The 23,282-nt window shown below is 38.9% G+C and overlaps 1 protein-coding gene across 8 annotated transcripts in view; it reads right to left on the reverse strand.

The window, feature by feature from the left end:
- Positions 1 to 23,282, reverse strand: part of LINGO2 (leucine rich repeat and Ig domain containing 2) — a 1,190,714-nt gene that overhangs the window by 383,602 nt on the left and 783,830 nt on the right. For 6 of the 8 annotated variants that reach the window (XM_060301023.1, XM_060301017.1, XM_060301021.1 and 3 more), the window contains one exon: positions 17,001 to 17,033. The exons of the other annotated variants lie outside the window; for them this stretch is intronic. The gene's annotated coding sequence lies outside the window, so the exon portion shown is untranslated. The remainder of the gene's footprint in view (positions 1 to 17,000; positions 17,034 to 23,282) is intronic. 8 annotated transcript variants of the gene reach the window in all.

Here is a 23,282-nt window from a genome sequence, read left to right on the forward strand (position 1 = left end):
GATGTTTAATCACTTCTAGTGTCTGTAAAGAGCTATTGATTTAGCCGTAGATGATGGAATTATCTCTGAGAGAAAGCAATCATAAACCCCTCATCCTTGTACTGGTTCAAGTGTCTTAACTGTAATACATCTGTCACGAAGATAGTTGTTTCTGGCTATTATAAACTAAATATGCATCAAAGTGGTCCAATGATACTACAGATTTATGGGTTAAAACAAATTACTGAATATCATACTTGTTTCTCTAGTTCCCATTAGAGTTCATTTCTCAATCATTTCTCTTTAGCTCCTTTGAAAGACACAGCCTCCCAGGTCTTTAGACCCAGACCCAAGGCACATTACGAACACTTGCTACACATGAGGTATTTTAACACACATGCACTCAGTCCATGCCACTCACTGATTAGATATGATACTTCTTTTGCAGCTATACAAACTGTTCATGAGAAAGTTGAGTAAGTTGAATAAGTCACTCAGCTAGTTGTTGGCAGCAGAGACAAAAACCCAGGTCTGTTTTATCATAAAACTGATGCTTTTATCTACTACACTATGCAATTGTTTCTTCATGGAAAATAATTTTAGGCTAGACAAGAACTTCCACATTCAAAAGCAAAATGCTAGAGCTGTAAGACAATTTGGAAATCCTTTAATCAAATGGCCTCTGACTAGAGTTATCTCTTGTACCACATCCTAAGTAATAATCACCCAGTCTCTGCCTGAATAACCCCGGTGACAGGTAGTCATTACTCCACTGTTTGTCAGTTTTGTTTTGTTTTTTTGGTGTTACTCCACTGTTTGTGAGTTTTTTTGTTTTTTTTTTTTTTTTGGTGGGACACACTATGTCCGTTTATTAAAAAACAATATTTCTAACAACAACAAACCCTCCATGTTTCCAAATTTGACCTACAAACTCACTGCAATAATGGTCAATGAGCCAACACATAATTTGGATATTACAAAAGCAATTTTATAATTGATTTAGTAATACAGAGATACAAGAATAGCTTAGGACCATGGAGACTTTTAACAAAATGGCTGGAGTGTTTCCCCAACCAGATTTTAAACTACAACATTTTGGGCTATGTGACAAAATTAAAAAAAAAAAGCACTCTGATTATATATAACACTAGCATGTACTTAGAGACTGCTCTAATTATCAGAAAGCTCATTCTTCCATTGAGCTGAAATATTTCTCCCAGAAGCTCTTACTACTGGATCCTATCTCCAACCTCTGGAGAAACAATGGATGAATTTACTTTCTCTTCAACTGAGTGATGACATTATATCTTGAACAAAAATATGGAAGGAGGGGATAAAAACTACTCCAAGAATTTTAAAAGTGCTAACTTTGAAGACAAATTGTTAATTACTTTCTAAAATATCCATATCTAGGCTCCTACGTGATTAATTTCCCTCAGTGGTCAAAACAGACAAAGTCTATTAAGCCTTCTAATGTATAGCTCTTTCAAGCTTGCAAAGTGAGTTGAACTTACTTATCCTATAGGCTTTAAATTAATAGTCTGTAAAATGGGGACAATTGCAAAATACAGTCTGTTACTGGTTAAACCTCTAGAAGTCTTTCAGCTACATAAGTAAAGCAAAAAAAATCAATAAATCAATATTTTACTTTGAGGGACAGCTACTCCTCGGTCTTCTCAAAGATATAACTTCATTACATGGTATATGCTGTGATGAATTTAGAAGAACAAATATTAACTGTTAGAAGTACTATGGAAACATGTATCACAGACATGCTGGTTTTGGCATATAACAAATATTCACCCCCAAATAGAATCTTAAATGTGCTGTGTTTTAAAAGTGAGACATCTCTTTGATTATAAACTATTATAACCATTTAATATAAGCAAGAATTGGGGTGCAGACAATCATATAGCAGCATTTTCATTTTAGATAATGATATTTTTTACTCTGAACAAATGAACTGCATAAATGTAGTAGATGATATTTCAATCAATAATGAAGTATCATTTGTCTTGTGTTTTACAGCATCACTCACAGACAGGTTCAGTGCTAGTTATAATTTCCAGTAATGTTTTTAAAAAGACGTTGAGTAGAAAAGAGTGGGGAACGAGGATGGGGAACAAGTGCAGCAAGGATTCTCTAAGTTTTGTGCATGATTTTTTCACTAATTGTTCCCAGCAACCATTATAGAATCAAGTTATATTAGCTATATCAATTAAATTAATTATTTATATCAAGTAAATAAACTAAGAAATTAAAGTATATTGTCTATGAATTCCTTGGACACAAAAGAGTAACTTAATTAAAGCCTTTAACATTTGGAGGTATTTTTTTTTGGAGGTATTTTTATTAATGTTTTAAAATCTCAACTAATTTCATAAAAAGGCTATCTTCAGAGTAATTCATTTCTCTCTCCAAAAAAAAGGTTAGGATTAGGGTTAGGGTTAGAGATGAAGACTAAATGAATTACTCTGAATGTATCCTTTCTATGAAAGGAGACTAGACTATTAAAACTACATCAAAACCATTTTCCTTTTTTTAGCTTGAAAAACAGAATAGTAATAACTATAATAGTAAAAGTTATTGAACTCTTACTTTGTGCCAGGCACTAGTTTAATTGATTTGCATTAATTAACTCATTTAATCCCCACAACAACCCTGTGTGGAAGGTATTATTATTATCTCCGGTTTTAGATGAAAAAAACTGAGACATATGAAGTTAAATTACTTTTCCAGGGTCACTACTAGGAAGTGAATTCCAATCCAGGCAGCCTGGTCCCCAGGTTCACCTCAGCCACAAAGCAATATCTCTTGTCATATATGACAGTACCTAACTCATAGCAGATTCTAAATCATTACTTTTTTTTTTTTTTTTTTGGCGGTACGCGGGCCTCTCCCTGTTGTGGCCTCTCCCGTTGCGGAGCACAGGCTCCGGACGCGCAGGCTCAGCGGCCATGGCTCACGGGCCCAGTCGCTCCGCGGCATGTGGGATCTTCCCGGACTGGGGCACGAACCCGCGCCCCCTGCATCGGCAGGCGGACTCGCAACCACTGCACCACCAGGGAAGCCCTAAATCATTAGTTTTTAACTGCTCAGTCAGGAGTGGAAATAATAGTTCACCAGATACTGTGACAGCATGTGATGAAATGTAACCAAGCCCTATTCCACGGGTTTCGGGAGGCGAGCAATGTAGCAAAGCAGCTCAGAATTCACAGATGCACCTTGCAGTTTTTACTCGGACAAAGGAGAGAGCTAAGGGGGCCCACAACACCTGCATCAAGTTCATGGGCCACAGGCAGAACATGTAACCTCTTTGTGCTTTAGTTTCCTCATTTATAATATGAGGAAGATGCTGACGAATGTGGTGGAGGTGGTGATACCCGTGCCATCGGGCTGATGTGAAGACGACATGCCTGGCACAAAAGTACACCCTCCACAGGTCTTGGGTATTATTGTCACTACTACAGCCCAGCTTCTTTAGGTGACTCTCTTCTTAGTACACAACTTGCTCAAGGCTAAGAAGTTTTTTTATCCATTCAAAAAAGAGGTTATTTGGGCTGATTTGCCTGTCTTGTAAAGACTGAATCCAATGCTGCAAAAGGGGAATCTGCGTGATCTGTTCATTTTCATTAGCTGTTGTCAAGCCTTGCTAATTCCAGATTGTTCTGTGACACTAGGGAGAGAGAGAGGAGAATCGCAGAATGCAAATTTTCATATGCTAGATGCCCTTGAAAATCAGCAATTCTGTTGCCTGTATCCTCTACCTAACCCAAAACTTTACTTCCAAAAGCAGGGACTGACGGAGGCCATCTCCTGCACCTCTGCACAATGGTTGGCTTGAATAGGGGGCGAGCAAAGTGCTCTCTGCCATGCAAGGTGGGGGTGAACTGGGGAACAAGTCCCCCAGATTCTCACAGTTCTGAAAGCCAGTCACAGCTGCCTCATTCTTTCATCTCAGCCCTCACAAGGAGGCACACAGCAAATAGATTCTGGGCATAAGCTGTCCACAGGAAACTAGACTCTCTCCAAGGGATACCTCCTTCCATATAGCACAATTTCTGGATCAAATTAACATCAACCCTTACTATTGCGAAATGCAAAACAAACTGAAAACACATCGATCCCAGAGTAACACCCTCTCCCCTAGACCCACTCACACCTGCCCTAACCCTGGCTCTGAGATTCCAAAAATATATGAAACAATTCATTTTCTAACTATACTCCCTGTACAATCAGAAATACATTTTTTTCATGATGCTCTTTTCATCTCAATCACTTCCATTTGGGTGACAGAATGCAAACAGATTTATGGAGCATGCTGCAAAATTAATATCTAAAAGAGAAATAATACATAGTTGCTTTTTTCCCTATGTCCCTTTAGGATCTACAGGAGAAAAGGCATGATGCGTTCACAATGCATATAGTTATAAAATGAAGATATTGAGACACTGAGCCTTTTCAGCAAAGGCTGACGGTAATGCACAATGCTTGTTTAGCCTAACTGCTTGACTTCGCAGGCACACTTCCCTCTTAGAATGAATGTTCTGTATGGTGATGACCTTTCAAAACTGGCCCACAAGCATTGGTTCACTCCAGGAGCTGAGGCAGTGAGGTACATGAGTGCAGACACCTAGGTATAAATTCTGCTTCTGTAATTTGCTACTCATGTGGATTGAGGTGAATTATTTAATTTCTCTCAGCTTCAGGAAGATCACCTATAAAGCACACGCACTAAAATTTTTCTCCTAGCGTTCTAGAAGAGATTGTAGCCGTAACCTACTTAGCACAAAATTTAGCACATGATATGAGCTCACAAAATGGTGATCAATAATGTAACTACTAAATAGTGCATAAAATTTATGATTTTAACTATAACTAGCTACTAAGTAGGGCAATGTTTTTTGTTAAAATGGGAAAACATGAATTTCAAGGTTCACTTTCATATGTTAGAGCATCACTCCTTTAACATGGCAACAAGGGAAAGGCTTTATCATTTATGATAACCCTAGACTTTGGTTTCAGTAGAGGTAGTTGGGGAATAGAAGAGCAGGGGGTACACCAAGTAGCAAGTAACTCTGCAAAGTACTATCTTCCCTGTGTAGTGTGGTAGTTTACAAAGCTTGCTACACAAACTGGTTGCCCACCTCCACTGGCTTTCTAGGATCATTGTTTATTTAAAAAAATTCAAATGAACCTGCTCCAAAACTTCTTTCTACACGATCTGAGAAGTCTAGTGCCTTCCAGGTTTTTGAGGGTATTAGAGGTGCACATATTCTCCCGTCCTTCCCTCTATGTTTCCTATTCCCTCACAATCTCACCCATGAATGCTGTTCGCTTGCAGTTTTGCTTCTCCCCATCCACCACCATGCTGGCTACTACTTCACATTCCTCATTCCTAAGTATGATTTCCAAACACAATCAGAATATATAGAGATAAGCTAGTGGGGTGTTGGAGGTAGAGATATAGGATGGCACAAAACCAACCAGATTTAAATATTAGACACCTTAGTTTAAACTTCTTTTTCCTATGGGCAATGTGCTATGGTTTTTTCTATCCTGTCTTACCCTATCCTATCCTGTCCTATCCTACCCTATCCTGTTCTGTCCTGTCCTGTCCTGTTTTGTACTATCTTATCCTATCCTATCCATTCCACTCCAGTCAGAATGGCTATCATCAAAATGACGACAAATAACCAATGTCGGTGAGCATGTGGAGAAAAGGGACCCCTCATACACTGTTGGTGGGAACGTAAATTGGTGCAGCCACTGTGGAAAACAGTATGGAGGTTTCTCAAAAAACTAGAAATAGAACTACCATATGACCCAGCAATTGTATTCCTGGGCATATATCTGAAAAAAATTGAAAACACTAATTTGAAAAGATACATGTTACCCGCCCCCGCAATGTTCATAGCAGCATTATTTACAATTGCCAAGATATAGAAGCAACGTAAGTGTCCATCAACAGATGAATGGATAAATAAGACGTGGTATGTGTACACACACACACACACACACACACACACACAATGGAATACTACTCAGCTATTAAAAATAATAAAAATTTGCCATTTGTAGCAACGTGTATGGACTTGGAGGGCATTATGCTAAGTGAAATAAGACAGAGAAAGACAAATGCTGTATGATATCACTTATATGTGGAATCTAAAAAATACAACAAACTAGTGAATACAAGAAAAAAGGACTTCCCTGGTGGCACAGTGGTTGAGAGTCCGCCTGCCGATACAGGGGACACGGGTTCGTGCCCCGGTCCGGGAAGATCCCACATGCCGCGGGGTGGCTGGGCCCGTGAGCCATGGCCGCTGAGCCTGCGCGTCCGGAGCCTGTGCTCCGCAACAGGGGAGGCCACAACAGTGAGAGGCCCGCGTACCGCAAAAAAAAAAAAAAAAGAAGCAGACTCACAGATATTGAGAACTAGTGGTTATCAGTGGGGAGATTGGGGGGAGGGGCAATATAGGGGTGGAGGACTGGGAGGTACAAACTACTTGGATGTAAGACAGGCTCAAGGGTGTATTGTACAATATGGGAAATAGAGCCAATATTTTGTGATGACTGTAAATGGAAAGTAACATTTAAAAATTATACAATTAAAAAAAAAATTTGGTGATGGGGCCACCACCAAACTGATTTCACAGTCTCCTTACGATTCATGACCCATGATCTAACACACTATTCTAGATCTCCTATATCTATTCTACCTGCAGCAGAGGTCACAGCTTAGGGGCTTGATTTTCAAACCAAAAAGCTACCTGCCTCTGCGGAGTTATTTTGCTCCTTTCCTAGACTGTGAAACTAGATGGTTATTTAATCATTTAATAGATTTTTTCTTCCCATTGCACATATTATTTCATTTATTTTTATGGTAACTTTATGAGTCAGGTAGAACAGACATTTATAGATTTCCATATCTTATAAAGATGAAGAAACTGAATCTTAGGTTGAGTGAGTTTTCAAAGGTCACACATATAGTGATTGGGTCTGCTTTAGAAGCCAGACTCATGTCCATCTCTTCCTTATTTGCTTCTCCAAGACCAATAGAGTATCACCTACATCTCAATTTCCTGGGTGAATAGTATTTGTTAAAAAATACAGATTTCTGGCTCCACTTTGTACAGATGCAGAACGTCTGGAGCTGGGCATGGGAATATGCAATATTCAAAAGGTCCCCAGGGAACCGGTATAGATCAAAGTAAGTGGATAGTCTTGATACAGAGAGGGAGGGAGGGAGGGAGGGAGGGAGGGAGGGAGAGAGAGAGGGAGAGGGAGGGAGGGAGGGAGGGAGGGAGAGAGGGAGGGAGGGAGGAGAGAGAGAGGGAGAGGGAGGGAGGGAGAGAGGGCACTTCTGGGGGCTTGAGCAAGGATTTTGTTGTTTTGTTTCAAAAGGATTTAAGGGAACACAGAAGTCAAATACAACTGAACACAGTACAAATTATAAATAAACCAAGAACAAAGACTGAGTAACAGAAGAACCCAAATAGAAAAACCAATCCTTTAAGAAAAGGCACTTGGCTTTGAATTGGACTCTAACTCCTTTAGTAGCTAAGATAAATTAAAAGTGATCTAAAAAGTTGTGTTTTTTTTTTTTAATTAGGACAATATTACTTTGGTTCTAATTCTCTCAGATCTGAGCAAAAGAAAAGATGTCTGTTGCATTTCATTTTCTAAGTCAGAACTCAAGGAAAGTGCTTAACCATATGGTCAAAGTTCAAAGGAAGTCTGCAAGTTGGAAGCTACATCCGCATCTCTTCCCCTATCCCAGTGTAGTCATAATTATAGTAGTAATACCAATCGAGTATCTGCTGCACATCAAGCATGATAAACGGATTATCTTATTTACGAGTCACAAAAGTCTTAGGATGCTTTCTCCATTTTATGGACAAAGAAACTCAAGTTTAGAGATTTTAAGCAACTCATCCAAAGATGAGCACAGTAAGTAAAAAAACTGGGATTCAATCCCAGATAGTTCATCTCCAGAGCTTATATTCTGCTGAATTCCAGAAAAATGATAAGTGATATAACCATGAGACATAAGCAACAGTCCTTTGAGAAGGAGAACTGAAGCAAAGATGAGAAAATCGAGAAAATAAATGGAGTGTGAGTAAACCAGAAAACCAGGCTGAATCAGCCATCGTTTAAAAGGAAGGGTCAGTGCACAGCCCCTGTGCTGGGATGTAATTTGATTTGAGCCAATCCAGGACATAAGGACATGTCTTCCAAGTCCTGGATTATCTCTGGCTCTCAATAACAAGCCTTCAGGTAATACTCACACTAAAGGAGGTTTGAGTTTCTTTAGAAATATGAAGAAACTCAGTACAACCAGTTATAAAACAGTAGAACACAAGGGATTTATTATTATTTTTCCTCTGATAGGATCACAAATTAATCACCCCCACCAATCTGGAAATTCACTAACATTAGCTAGTTAGACAAGGCTATATGGATATGTTCACTTGAAAAAAATCTTTATTTCAGACAAACTGTACATTAAAAACAATTCTACTATTGTCTTCATGATCAATTTCTGAGACTTCTGTTCTATATTCATTAGATAACTTTGAGGTTGACAATTACTTTTGTGTAGATTTAAGCAGAACATTTTAAAATATTTTATTATATGATGATTAGCATGTGATTAGAATATATTAGGCAATTCTATACATGATATATCTATATATCTATATCTACATCCATACCTACATCTTGAAGGCTAGGGGGTTTTTGTACCCTTTTTTAACTCAGCTTCTTATCCTGTAAAGAAATTGAACTCCTGGATTTGGCTCCCAAGCCTAAGTCCTGAAAATATGTCCAACATTATATGACGTGTTTGAGTTTCTTTGGTATAAACTGGAAAACTCTTCTACAGTTATTAATGCCTTATATATAGGATAATTTTTACCTACAATAATGTTTTATACTGTACACACTGATAATTTGTTACCTTCATATTATTTACATTAGATAAAGATGTAAAACGATATAGTCTTTGCAAAGCACTTAGCACAATGCTCAGCACTTAGTAAGTGCTGAGAAATGTTCCTCTCCTTTCTTCCTTTCTAAACCCAGACCGTTCTCTATGGTATAATCTGCGCCTGTCTCTTTGCTTTGTGCTTCTTTTCTAGCTCATATTCACACTACGTTTCCAGCACTGCCTTTATCCCAAATAGGAGATGGCTTTTTTGTTTGTTTTGTTTTTGTTTTTGTTTTTGTTTTTGCGGTACACGGGCCTCTCACTGTTGTGGCCTCTCCCGTTGCGGAGCACAGGCTCCGGACGCGCAGGCTCAGCGGCCATGGCTCACGGGCCCAGCCGCTCCGCGGCATGTGGGATCTTCCCGGACCGGGGCACGAACCCGTGTCCCCTGCATCGGCAGGCGGACTCTCAACCACTGCGCCACCAGGGAAGCCCAGGAAATGGTTTTGTAATTGCCTTTTTGTTATAGAAAGCTCAAAAGAGGAAATATTTGTTGTAATTATGTTCATTAGGTACAAAAATGTATTTTCTGTATTTGCTCGTGGTCACATTCACCAGGAGAAATATCACCCACTTCACCTCTCTTCGATCTTAAAATAGTAGTAATTCTAAGTTCTCTGAGAGACTGAAGTATGAAGTGAACTGTAGAATGTAGGCTCCCTCTGACTCTTTTAGATGCTCTACATAATTAGATGTTATAGTTTATTTTATGAGAGCAAAGGATGTGTGGTCAATGACTAAGTGGAAATAATTTTTCATTCTTTTGTGCAGAGTTTGGTTTTGTAAAGATACTGTCTCTCTGTTCTGAGAACCATCTACTGCTGTTTGCTTCATTTTTCCTCTATATTGTTTTCAAACTGGAACACAAGGTAAGATGAATACCACAGTCAAAATGGCACCATGCTGCTGAAGCGGCCATCATGCACTTTTGGTGGTCCTCAGGAAACAGCATCACTTTGTTCTGTGTTTAATGTCTAAGACGGGGACTCAGCCAAGGCACCTGCCATTTTATACAACTCTCTAACCTTCCTCTTTATTAGCTGTCTGGCAACATCATCACACTGGCTGCATGGTTTAAATCTTGTTCACTCTTGTAATATAAAAAGACAAGAGAATGTCCCCGAAGATACAAACTTAGTCTCTTGTACTGTAGACAGGTTTTTCTCCGATGTAATTTTCCTTGAAACAAAAATTCTTTTATATTTCCTCAGGGCACAACGACTATCTCTTTGCCTTCTAAGTAAATATTTTGCATTACAATTGTCCAGATGTTCAAGATGCTTACTGAAGTGTTCTCTGTTAGCAGCTAATTCTCTAGATCAGTTGTTTAAAAAGGCACACATTACAGTATATATTCTCATTCATTTACTTATTTATTTCATTCGTTCAAATAACATCTATCGAATTCTTGCTACGAATCACACACTATGCTAGGTACTGTGAATACCAAAAAGAAAAAGGATGCTTTCATTTGGGAAAACAAGTAGGAAAGGTAAACATACAAAAACCATAAATTGTAACACAACATGTTAAGTGCTGTGATGTAAGTATGAGCCAAATGTCCTGGGAACACACAGACATTCCTCTCTAAGTTTGAAGAGGAACGTATGAGAAGATTTCACAGAGGAGGAAGAGATATTTGAGTTCCAGTAGTCAGTGTGCGCCAGGGAGGAGATAAGAGGGAAGGACCTTCTTAATAGAGAGAGAATGTGAAGAGCTTAGTGTGGCTGGAACAAAGGTAGCTTGGTAGGAGAAGAACAGGACAGAAGATTGAATGCCACTTGGATCAGAATGTGAAAATTAATTGGAATTAATTAACTGGAATTAATTGCCTAGGAATGAGATGGCCAATAGAAATATGGCTCAAAGCTAAGAGCTGGATCTGGGCCGCAGAGGTGGTCCCTATCTTCAAACAGGCTTCATAGTGAAACAAGAAGGACCATTACTGGAAGGCAAAATCTGCAACATCCTATGATACACGACGCTGCAGCCACAGTGCTATCCTAAAAAGGGCTTCCGGCTGGCCTGGTTGAGGGTTGATGCAGAGGTAGCAGGCGAGGAGAAGGAAGGTAATTGAGGGGACTTGGGAGAAAGCTAAGCTGGGGAGGGCAGGGAGATGAGGCCACAGGAAGTGAAGAGTAGTTTGGGGTAGGGTTTTTTCACCTGTGTGGGAGTTTAATCTTCCCTTTCAGAGTTAAGGAATCAGAACAAGAGCTAAGAGCAAAGTTCCCATCAGTCAGGAGTATTTTCTGTTTTTCCCTCCTCTTCAGCCTATGGGAAATGCACCTAGTTTGAGACTAACCCAGAAGCCTGAGACAAAAGGAAGAGAAAAAAGAAGGGTATGCCCAGGCAGAGGATATATACAAATCAGGGTCTGCTTGTGTGTGTGACGAAGAAAGCATAGATTCCATAGTAAAAATGAGCCCCGAGTCAGTCCTTTTCCAGGAGAGCTGCACTGCTTTCAAATGAGATGTTAGAAGCTCTCCCTTGAAGTTCATGCGGGTCTTCGAACTTTTTCCCACTGTTAAATCTGGGGTCAAATCTGGCTGAGATTGCTGCAAATCTGCTTTTTATATTTTTCTTTCTGCTTAAAGCAGTCAAAACCTGTTGCCTTCTCTTGTAATCTCTGCAGCTACTGAACTAATAATAATTACAGACTGCTTCCCTGGTGGTCTCTGCATTTCTGGAGTAGACACAGGACATAGCATCATCAGGTCTGTAGGAAAGAAGAACCTGGAACGTTACCTGGTCGACCCCTCAATTTTAGCATTTCCTCTATATTTCACCCGTATTACATGATTCTCAGGCTATGCTGGAAAGGCTACCATGGGGGAACTTACAAGCTACCTGTGCTTTGGGACAGCATGTTTTATAGTAACCTTCCTCCTTACGTTGAGCTGGATTTGCTTCCTTGAGCCTTCTGGCTTCTTATGTTATCACCTGGCACCACAGCTTAATCACATCTCTCTTCCACCTGAGACTCCTTCAGGTATTCGAAAACAAAACAGCTAACACACTTCGCAGCTCCTTTAAGAGCCAAGTGGAAATGGATGTTGGAGGACTCATTGCTTTTTGTCACATGTTAAACTGGGATCATTCACTTGACTAAGCTCCTTTATGAAGAAAGTAAAAATAAAAATCAATAAATGAGCAAACAAACCAGGAAAAAATAACAAGAAAAGAGAAAAATTTCCCAAGGTCTTCCCAAGGTGAGACCAGGATTTAAAGCTAGAGTAAATTACACAATTGCTAATATTAAAATGTACCTTTAAATTTAGCAATGCTATAATAATAGTAATACACTAATAATGCCTCATCACCGAATTCAGCTAGAAGTGAATCCATTTCTCTCTCCACTATGCATACTGCCTCGGCCGAACTGCTACTAAGCGTAATTTTGAGTCCATCACCATCCTCATTACCGTACATGTATATAAGTGTACACATAGTGTATATGCATATATGTATATTAATATACAGAATATATATGGCTGGGACAAGATTTACTAACATGTGAGTACCATTAGCATTTCCACAATCTGCCTTGTTTTTAGTTTCTCATTGAAATATCTGGATAATGTGTCAAGATAAAACCAGAGTGATGAGAGAGACAAGAGGGAAGGTTTTAGGCGGAGAGACTAGGTTTAACTACATAATAAAATGTTGGAAAAGGGGAAAGAGATATACACAACAAAACTGCAAGAACTGGGGCATAAGGGGAGTTTAATGTTTTTCCATGTGAGAAGATTTGAAATACTGCATGGTGTAAATAAATGGAGAGATGGAGAAAGGGAATTATGGAAAGGGTTTCTGTGAGTTATAAATCTGATCGCCTTAAATGATCTATGAAAGAGTCAAGTGAATATTAGAATTCTCTTTAATTAATAATCATTATCTAATCTGTGCTTTTTGAATGACACCCTATTTAGAAGCAGAGCAAAATAGGTTTTTTATAGCCTTCTAAATTTATGGTACTCAAATCCAAACAACACTCCCAGTGTGAAAATGTTAAAGAGGTCTGACATGGAAATAAGACCTACATCCTATTTTCAGATACACAGGAAGAACAAAGGGAAATTAGATTTAGAATCTGTAATAAAAAGGAAATTAGTTTTTTTAAAATTTGTAACCTTTCTCCTGTATTTAAAAAAATGAGCCCATTCATTCTAATATTTAGCCTCTGGACCCTCCTTGCTATCTGCTCAAACATATATTCACATTTTCAATAGGCTTTCTCTATCCTCAACAGTCCCTCAAACGGTTCAGCCTGTAAATCATTAAGCCCAAGTAAACCCAGCTAAATGGAATGGATTAGGCATTTCTTTTTGACCACCTTCCCTACATTCATGTCCTAAAATATATACATATGCAAGCACACACCGTTTCAACGAGTTGATTTTTTGCTACATTTATTCTTTCTCTAATCCTGTAGCAGAGTTGGAAAAAGAAAAAACAAACCTCCAAACAACCCTAAACCCAAAACAAAACACAGTGCTTTCTGGTCACCTTCGTGGGGGAGGGTCTTCTACAAATAATGTAAATGGAACTCACTGAAGAAGACAGGGAGGGGTTCAGTGCTCTTGACAGGCTTAGAATCAAAATAAACTGTACAATATTTCCTTATTTATAACCTTATAAATATGGTAAAAATACAAAGAAATCGAAGCCATGAGCTCCACCCTTATGGAATTCCTGATATAGTCAGGGGAGTAAGACCCTTTGAGAAGGACTTAACAATGGAAGGTGAATGACAATGTCAGGCAACAGGATGGTACAGAATGCAGTGTTTCAGAAATAGTTTCCGTCCCAAACAAGACCTTCCTGTCTTATTCACCGAGCAGTCTGGGGTGGTCCATGGTAAGGAATGAGTAAAGCAACGTGATCGTGGTCCTTATTCGGACACTGGTCATTCTATGACTTAGGACAGTTTGCTTAACTTCTGTGAGCCTGAATTTCATTATCTGAAGGATAAAAAAGCTAAAATGAATATTAGTTAAAGTATTTTTTAGATCTACAAGTCTGTAATTGTGATTTCCTTTCACCAGAAGGGCATGAGTAGACCTGCAGTGGATAGCACAAGCCATGAGAAACATCTACAGTGTATATAAGTGGCAAAGTACCCATTGGATAATGTAGGAAAAGACTGGGTGTCATAGGTAGGTTCAGTGAAATATGTAAGTATTTGCTGGAGGTGGGTCTGGAGCCATCAAGATTATTTTCTTTTAATTTCTTATTAACCATTGTACTTTTCACAGGATTAGAGATAATTGTTTTACCATTTACTGTGGAGTCAGTCTGGAGACTGATAATTACATGTCAACCCAGTGATGTTTCAGACCCTTATGGGTAAGAACGCTTGCTATTGCAGAGCTGCACTATACCCCCTCATCTAGGTATGTTTATAAATTAGGTTTGGGATCCTGCTAACTCAGAGGCCAGATTAAGAAACTTTAGTACTATCCTGCTTTACTTGGATTACAAAATACCTGGCCATTTCTGTGACACTGAATTAGAAGTGCCATTTTTTCCCCAGTGCATCAGACGGGGCTTTTTCCCTATAAACAGTCGAAGTTTAACATGCTTACATACTTGCCAGAACATGTGTCAAAATAAATCCAAGGGCTTGTGTGGGAAGCTGGCAAATCTCCCTTCCTCCCCTTCCTTATGCCCCCGGTCTAGTGGACTCTGAAGTGTCTGCTGCCTCGCCCAGAGAGGCTGAACAAAGCAGGATCTTTTCACTCAGACCCCTTTGCCTTTGGGCTCACCACAAGCTCCAACACCAAGAGGCTGCTGTTGGATGGCCTTTGCATATTGGCAACCTGGGCTGGGGTCACTGACCAGTCTTAACAGAGGGAGGGATGGCTTTCCTCTTCTACTCTAACGTACACGGACGACACATACACAAAACACTCTGCAGATCTCACCAAGAGGTAGGGGCTCTAGTTGCATCCCTCTATATTGCTCTTCTGCTCTGCCCTGCAGATTTCCTACCACTTTTATTGCCATGGAAGAATGACTGCCAACCTTTCCTGAAGGTTTCCTCTCTGCCACCAATCTGCAGCAACCTCCCCTCCATCTGTCAAGCGTCACATCACCATGAGCGAAGGCACTCTCTGCACACAAAGGCACAGACAGTGCTAGTTTCCATCTGAGCAAGACTTGGAAGTTGACACCAAACCTCTCCTTCCAGTGACTTCCTCCTTGCTATTACTGATTCCCTTCTCCTCCCCCTCAGCAATCACTCAAATTGCTGACTTCCCTCACCTTAGTGATATTTATCAAAATCTTATATTTAGAAAAAAAGTAGATGCAGTTTGCTACAAGAAGATGGCATAATTTGATAGACAATCCCAGGTTATTTATACTTTCACATGCAACAAAATGTGACCATATACTGAATACATCTCTGATGGTGAAAATGAAAGATCATGTCCCTGAGAGAAGTTTATTTCAGAGAAGTGAAGCTGTTGCCTGCCCCTAATAATAATGCTTTACAATAACAGTAATAATAGCAAAGTGTAATAACGGCAACTACCATTTACTGCGTTCTTACAATATGCCAACGTGATTTGTAAATACATCATCTCATTTATTCCCCAACAACCTTATGAAGCAAGTCGTCTCATTTCTTTCATTTTACAACTGAAGAAATCAGGGATTAGAGATGTTAACAAGCTGGCCCAACACACAAATGGGTATACAGGATTCAAACTCAGGCACTCTGATTTTAGAGCCCAACGTCTCAAACGCTACTCACTGCCTCCCAGTATGTATTATAATTACACAGATTGATGGCTGAGATAACTTAGACTGCTTTAGATTAAATGAATCAAATTAGATTGGCAGGTAGTCACTAGAGTCCCTTCCCAATTACGACAGTTATATTTCTGAAAACCTCTCTGGTAGCAGAATTTTCTGCTGAGGACCTCAAGACTTTATTTTTAAAAAATGCTTTACGGGAAATCAATGTTAGTAAGGAAAATGAGAAAGTCTTTTTTTTTTAAGTAAGTGTAATAATGCTCATTAAAATAAAACAGTCCCCCAAATTAAAACAATATTTATCCATCTTAAGTTAGTATGAGTACTGTGCTATTAATTTCCATTTACTAACCATGCTCAGCAGAAAATTTTCAATCTTTGCGTCCCATGAAGTTTGCTTCAATCTACCACTGCCATTCTTACAAAGAGCCATTTCATGTGGGTCTGGAATGCTTTGCTTGTTTAAAATGTACAGTGGTAACACGCTTGTTCTTGGTCAGAAAGTCTTAAGATTGCTTAAAAGGTATAGGGAAAGAAGACCTACAACTAGAATTTTGAGAAAAGATAACTGATATTCTAGATTACAATACATTGATTACTACTAAACTATGCGACAGTAATCTATATATAGTAATACATCTCACACAATAGTAAAAGACATTATATAGTTTACTATTATGTAGACAGGAGTCATTTTCTCATTGTCACACTAATGGTTTCCTCTCGCCTCAATTATTTGGGAGTAGACATATCTGAGCATATATTAGATGAGCAATGTGGTGGAAACACGGCTCATTTATCAGATACAGCAAGTTAAATTGAAGACCTGTGACAATAGGTGAAGGTTTTTTGTCAGAGATATCAAGGAGCATTGGAAAAATGCGTGGGATTGGGAATACGGCGAAGGTCAGCCAAACAAGGTATGAAGAGAGGAAAATCAGGTGATGGGGTCTTGCACACTACATGTATGTAGTAAGTATTCACTGAAAATATATATGAATGGTAGATGGATGGAATGATGAATGAAGTGGAAAAATACTGAATATGTACAATTTTACAGTTTTGTCAAGTACTGAATCAGATATATTTGATTGCTATATTGCATTTTGTAACAATCTGTGTTGTATTTTTCCATCCATGAGCGAGGAAAATAAAAGCATAATGTCCTCTAATCGCTCTCTGCGAAAAGCTAAGGACATATTTTGCTCTGCTTTTTTCATATTGTTTCATATTAACGAGAGGTTTTTAAAACATCATGGAAAGTACCAACCTTGAAAGCTGCATTCTGTTTTTCTCATCTCACCTACAAAAATAAAAAAGACAGGAAAAAAAAAAAAGGAAATTTAAGTGAAAGCCAATTAAGGCAACAGCAGTAAAAAGAGCATTTAAAAAAAAAAACTTTTACCTTTTTCCCTTGACAAAGGAGATACACTTAACTGTGAAGAGAGAAATACTCTGATAAAACTTTTTCTCCTCTTAAACTGTTTTTAAAATATTTCGTGCTTTTTCTATTTTGTGAGTTTGCTTTTTTTAAAATTTCTTGGGGGCACAGCAATTATGAATGACAATGAGGAAAGATACAGGGAGGATGTTTAATAAAAATGATAAAACTAAATTAGCTATAAGGAAAAAATACACAGGCAGAACTTAATCAACCCATGGAAATGCGCCATGATGATAAGATTGTTCGATAAATTCAGACAAGAGTATCTTAAGAGACTATTACAATGTATTCTCAGGTTCTGAATTTTTACTCTTGAATGCTGATTAGAACACAGGCTCTTGCTTCTTCTCTCTCCTCACTCCCCCCTATAATCTGTTCTCCCTTATGGACCAAGTGATTATTGTGTTGTTTATAATAACTGTTCTACATTCCTTATGGAAATTGTAATTATGATGCTGAATATTCAAACTGCAAGCCACTTTTCTCAGGGAAATTGTAATTATGATAATGCAGTATTTACCCAACCAATGTTTTCTAGTCATTGTTCTCTTTGAGGAATGAGGAGGTGAGAGAAAAACACTGAAATAAAATATCCTGTTGGGATCTCAGATATGTATTCTGGTAATTAATATTTTTATCACAATTTTATAAGGTTCAGAAATATTGAGGAGTTTACCTAAAATGACACAGCTAGTAAATCAAGAACACCCCAAAATAAACACAAAATTATACTATTTAGAAAAAGAAACAAAATTCCAGGTCAGTCACTGAAAACTCTAGTTATGTGAGCCCCTAGGTAGATGGGAAGTGCATCTCTACTAACTCTTCTTATCTATCTGCCTTATTTCCACTTTGCCAGATCTCTACAACCAGTGCCCCAAACAAAGATGGGAGGCCTATCCTTTCTTCCTTAAGAATTCAGCAGTGATTGTTTAGGATTTTTTCAATATTGGGAAGCAATGATTGAGGACCTACCATGTATAGTACTTTATATTTTTTTATATCCCGTAACACTCCAAGTATTTTTACTTCAATTTTACAAATAAGGAAAACGAGTTACACCTGAAGTGATTAATTTGCCCAGATTTTCCAAGTTGCTCTCTGTTCTTCTAACTTGCAAAATTGACGAGTCAATCAAAAAGAAATGAAGATTAAACAGAACCTCAGAAATTAAGGGCAAATAAAACAGGAAATTTAAAAAGGAAGAATAATAAATATATAAATTAGTGATTTTTTTAGTAGACTACATTCTAGTCACTGGCTTACCACCATCTTATGCAGCTTGAATACTTCCAGGATCTAGTCTTGGTCCTTCTCTCGGCTTTACTATGCTTCTGATCCCTGCCCAAGAAGTTCCACTGTCCTCCTATATTTCTTTTTAAGCCTCAGAATAACCTTCCCTTCATTCTTTCAGTAGAGCGCATCTATTTCATACAGGCCACATAGTATCAATATATATTTCTGTTTCCCCACACGTGCAAAGGCTGATGAGCTGCCCACCCAGACAGTAACAGAGATCAGTGCTGAGCCTCAATTAAAGCATGATCCTCGGGGAGACCCACCAGCCACTTGATGGAAAGCTGATTATGACATTGGACCTCTTCCACCTCAGGAGTAGTGATTCATTTTGACTACAACTAAAACCAATTCTAAATAAAGGTTTGCTTATCTGCCTGTAGGGCCTTGTTCAGCACCACGGTCCAAGGACCTAGAGAGTATCAGCTCCATCAGTACATGATACTGCATAATATTACCTTAGACCGAAATACTTTGGATGTCAGCAATAGATACATAATCATGGGATCCACTCACCCCGACACATACTGCATGAGCCAGAAGCGGCTGACCTGACAGACACATGGAACAGCGCTTGGAGGTGTGGCTGAAGCGCCAGCTTGGAGATGACGTGCTGCAACCACGGGTGCCATTTAAAGGACGTGGGAAACACGCTAAATCAATGACCATTCTTTGGTACTGCATCCCTAATAGACAGAATACACAGCCTAGAGACCAAGGGGAGGAAGCAGAAGTGGTCGAAACTGACATCACTCCCAGGGCCCTAAGTGGGGAATCTGTGCATTCTGTCCCACAAATTTAGGCTCTGTGAATCCAGACATCCTGGTTTTCAGAGGAAGGGTGCTTCCATGAGAGGACACAGTAGGAGTCTCATTGAACTTTAGGATACACCTTACACCCAATCACGTTGGGCTCCTTGTGCCAGGAGACTAGCAGAAAGGAGGAGAGTCATCATACTATCGGGGAAAACTGATGAGCAGGTGGAGGTGCTGCCGGACAACAAGGGCAGGGAAGAATTTCTAGCATCCAGGTGATTTATAGGGAATTTCTTGGTATTTCCTTGTTTTTGATAATCAATAGACAAGTGCAGTAGCCATGGCCTGAGAAGGGAATGGTGAGGAGGGGTTCAGAACCCTTAGTAATGGCCTGTTCCACCCCCAAGGTAAGCCATGTAGATCAGTAGAGGTGCTGGCTAAGGATGAGGGAATTCTAAAACGTGTGGGAGAAGAGAGAAAAAAATAGTAAGACAATAGGTATCCGCTGTGGCCTTGAGACTAATGGCACTGGCAGGGGCTGTAGTTCTAACCTTCCTCTTGGAGGCTCTGCCAGAAAAGGTGACTTACTAGGATCCTGAAGAAGCTGTTCCAAGATGCAATAAACTTATTACAGGAAGCATGAAACTTATTACAGGAAGCATGAAGAGCCAAGCGTCACAGGAATGAACGTGGTAGATGCTGCAGGACATTACCCAGATCCTCCTTCAGGACAAGGCTCTCACCCCCCAGCTGCCTGAAGTGTTGGCTCCTGGTGGCTCACAGCTGACTCTTTCTCTGGGCATTTTCCTCCTTCCACCAAAGGTAACTGCTTTACCTGAGATAAGTCACCTTCCCACAGGCAGCTCACATCTAATGACTGATCGATAGATGGGTACAAAGGCCGGGCCCCCCTTTCTCTATCTGGGACACCTATAACAATATTCATCCCAAGCACACCCCTCAACAAAGTTCCTACATCAAAAGCTCCATCTCAGAGTCTGTCAAGAAAACTGACATAAAGCAAGAATCTAAAATTCAGAAGCCATGGAGATGAGAACTGAACACAGATACGGCCGGCTCTAAAGTCCATATCCTGTTCATTATATATTCCCATCTCCCATAAAGAACAGTTTACTCTCATTTTCAACATATTTTTGTCTAGACAGTAAACACAGTTCATAATGATATGTTTAAGCTTGTAAGTCAGAAAGCATTCTTCAGTGTTACCCAATAGCTATAATTATACTGCCATTGGAACATTAAACTAATATATTTATACCCCTTGAATTCCAGACTGAGATAAATTAGTAGATACAGAAAGATATATACATATTTACTAATTTATAATATTATATTAAAATATATATGCATATATGTGTGTATATCTATTCTATAAAATATAAGTCAAGACTAACTTGGTTAGTTTGACCAAAATTCCTAATTATGTTAGCCTATTTTCAAAGAACAGTATACTTTTAATCATGCCATTTTCTAGGAAAAAAATTCAAAACAGCTCTGTTTCAGAAAACTTAAAGGATTAGTTACAGAACAAAGGCTTACATTTTCTACCATAAAATGTAAGGATTTTATCAGGCATGAAATGTAGTCAGAACAATTTACGGTCCAGTAAAATATTACTTCAGGCAAGCTTTACAATCAGAATGCAGAAGTTACCTAATTCTATGTAATTTTGAGAGAATGCAGTTAGGACTTTACAACCAGTGAATGGTTCAACTCAGTGGTCATCACCTCTCTGTAGTCTCTTGTCTGGAAATCATTATATCTCTCGAAACTGTTCCTGAAGAAATTCCACATCACTTATTCTTAATTCTGGGTGACACCATTACACTCTTCTATTTAAACGTACTTGGCATGATTGGTTTACTCATGTTATTCCACAGCAATACTGCATTAAGTGCTTAGCGTGATAAATAAACACAAGACAAAATCAGATAAACTGAGACAAGGAAGTTCCAAGAAACGTACCTAACCTGCCACAGTGAGGCAGGAAATAGTTGCTATACCTTGAGGAAGAGTCTCTGGTGCCTGGCATAGTAACCAGCATGTGGTAAACAACTGATAAATATCTTGGCATGAGTAAATGAGTACATAGGTGGAAAGATAAAATGAGCGAGAGAACTGGATGGGACAAAGATCCCAATTAACTGAGTGATGAACTAAAGGTAACACAATGCATTTGATGACCATCATTATAGGTATTTCATTATTTATAAACTAGTCCTTAATATCATTTTTTAAAATAAAATAAGAAAGCGGTATAATAAAAAATATGAGATTCTGTACTCAGTCCCCACTCCCTCTCCTATTTAATATAGAATGGTTTAGATAGCACTACTTAATATAGAATGGTTTAGATAACACTACTTAATATAGAATGGTTTAGATAACACTACTTAATATAGAATGGTTTAGATAAGAGTATAGAGCTGCAGTATGAGTTCTGAATCAACAGGCAATGTGATGTGTCTCCCCCATACACTAATACCATGGCAAGCTTTATTATTACACCTGTAGCATACAGAGGAAGGTAGGAAATGAGCCTGCATTACTTTCCCGTTGTCATTTCAATATGGAGTATTGCTTTTTGTTTTGGATACCAGATTTTATGAGATCCGCAAACAAATGGAACACAATATGGGTGAAAGGCTAAGTTAGTGAAGAAAATCAAAATAATATAGGAAATGGCTGAAAGAATTGAACATGATCAGAGGAAGCATGCAAGTTGTTTTGGAACATCTGAATAAGCATCATAAAATTTTAGCTAGAGATATTTTAAGTATTGATAACGTGAGGAAGAACACTAAACACCGTCAAGATGGTTTGTGCCTTAAGACAAAAGTTAGCAAATTACAGGCTGCCAGATCTGGCCACCAAGTCTATGCTCTTTATTTACACATTGTTTATGTCTGTTTTACTGCTACAGTAGCAGAGTTAAGTAGCTGTGACAGAGACCACACAGCCCACCAAGCCACATGTATTTACTGCATGACCACTTACAGAAAAAGTCTGCTGACACCTGCCTCAAGAGATAGTCATTCATTCATTTATTCATTCATTTAGAAAATATGTTTCAAGCAAATATAATGTTTCTAAAATGTACCGGACACTGACAATATACAGGTAGGACACAGACTTAGCCCTGGTATCAATTTCCCTGTCACCAGACAGAAATTAGGTGACCATTAACAAAGCATATTTTGGAAGGGAGCAAATCATGAAACAAATTATTGGACTCAATGACCTCAAAGGTTTCTGTCAACTGTAAGATTCTGTAAAAAAGGAAGCCTCTTGGAGGAAAAGGCCTTGAAAAACTGGTAAATGGAAACAGATGAAGAACTAGGGGGTTGAGCTTATGGAGAAGAGTCAAGGTGAGTGATTAGAGAATAAAGACCAGTCAAGTTGGATAAGTATATGGGGTTGGAGTGAGGAAGTACAGAGGAAATATCTAGACAGACTAAAAACACTATATTGTGAAGGGTATTCTATGTCAGACTTAAAAGTTTTTAGCTTATTTCAGACAACAGGAAGCTATGAAGTCTTTTTGAAAAGGGGCAGCATAAACAAAGTGAAATTCTGGGAAGATCAATTTGACAGAGATATGTAGGATGGACTGGAGATGAAAGATAGGAGAGCAGTACAGGCTCAAAATAAGCACGAAATACTAAGAATTGGGTGGGAAGAGAGAAGCAGGAGTGAACGTGTGTTTCACATGAATGAGGCATGTTGGCTCCACAGCAACTCAGGCTCATGAGAAAAAATAGGGAGCGGGGGCTAGGTGTGACTAGGGTTCTGCCCCTGGATGTGTATTCTTTCTTTCTCAGAGCCAGAGGCTTCCTCTATACATGGCCCAAAGGAACATGGTAAACTCCATCCTGATTTTAGTCAATATCCAAGAAAGCCCAGCATTGGTGGGTAGAAAATGATGTCGTTCAGAACAGGATCGCTGACAGTGATGATGACTATATAGAATGGTGTTTGGACTTTCAGAGAGGAGGCCATCAACTTTCTTGGGGCCCTAGTTAATGAACAACTGAGA

Source organism: Globicephala melas, chromosome 6 (assembly GCF_963455315.2).
Source record: "Globicephala melas chromosome 6, mGloMel1.2, whole genome shotgun sequence".
In the NCBI taxonomy this organism is placed as follows: domain Eukaryota; kingdom Metazoa; phylum Chordata; class Mammalia; order Artiodactyla; family Delphinidae; genus Globicephala; species Globicephala melas.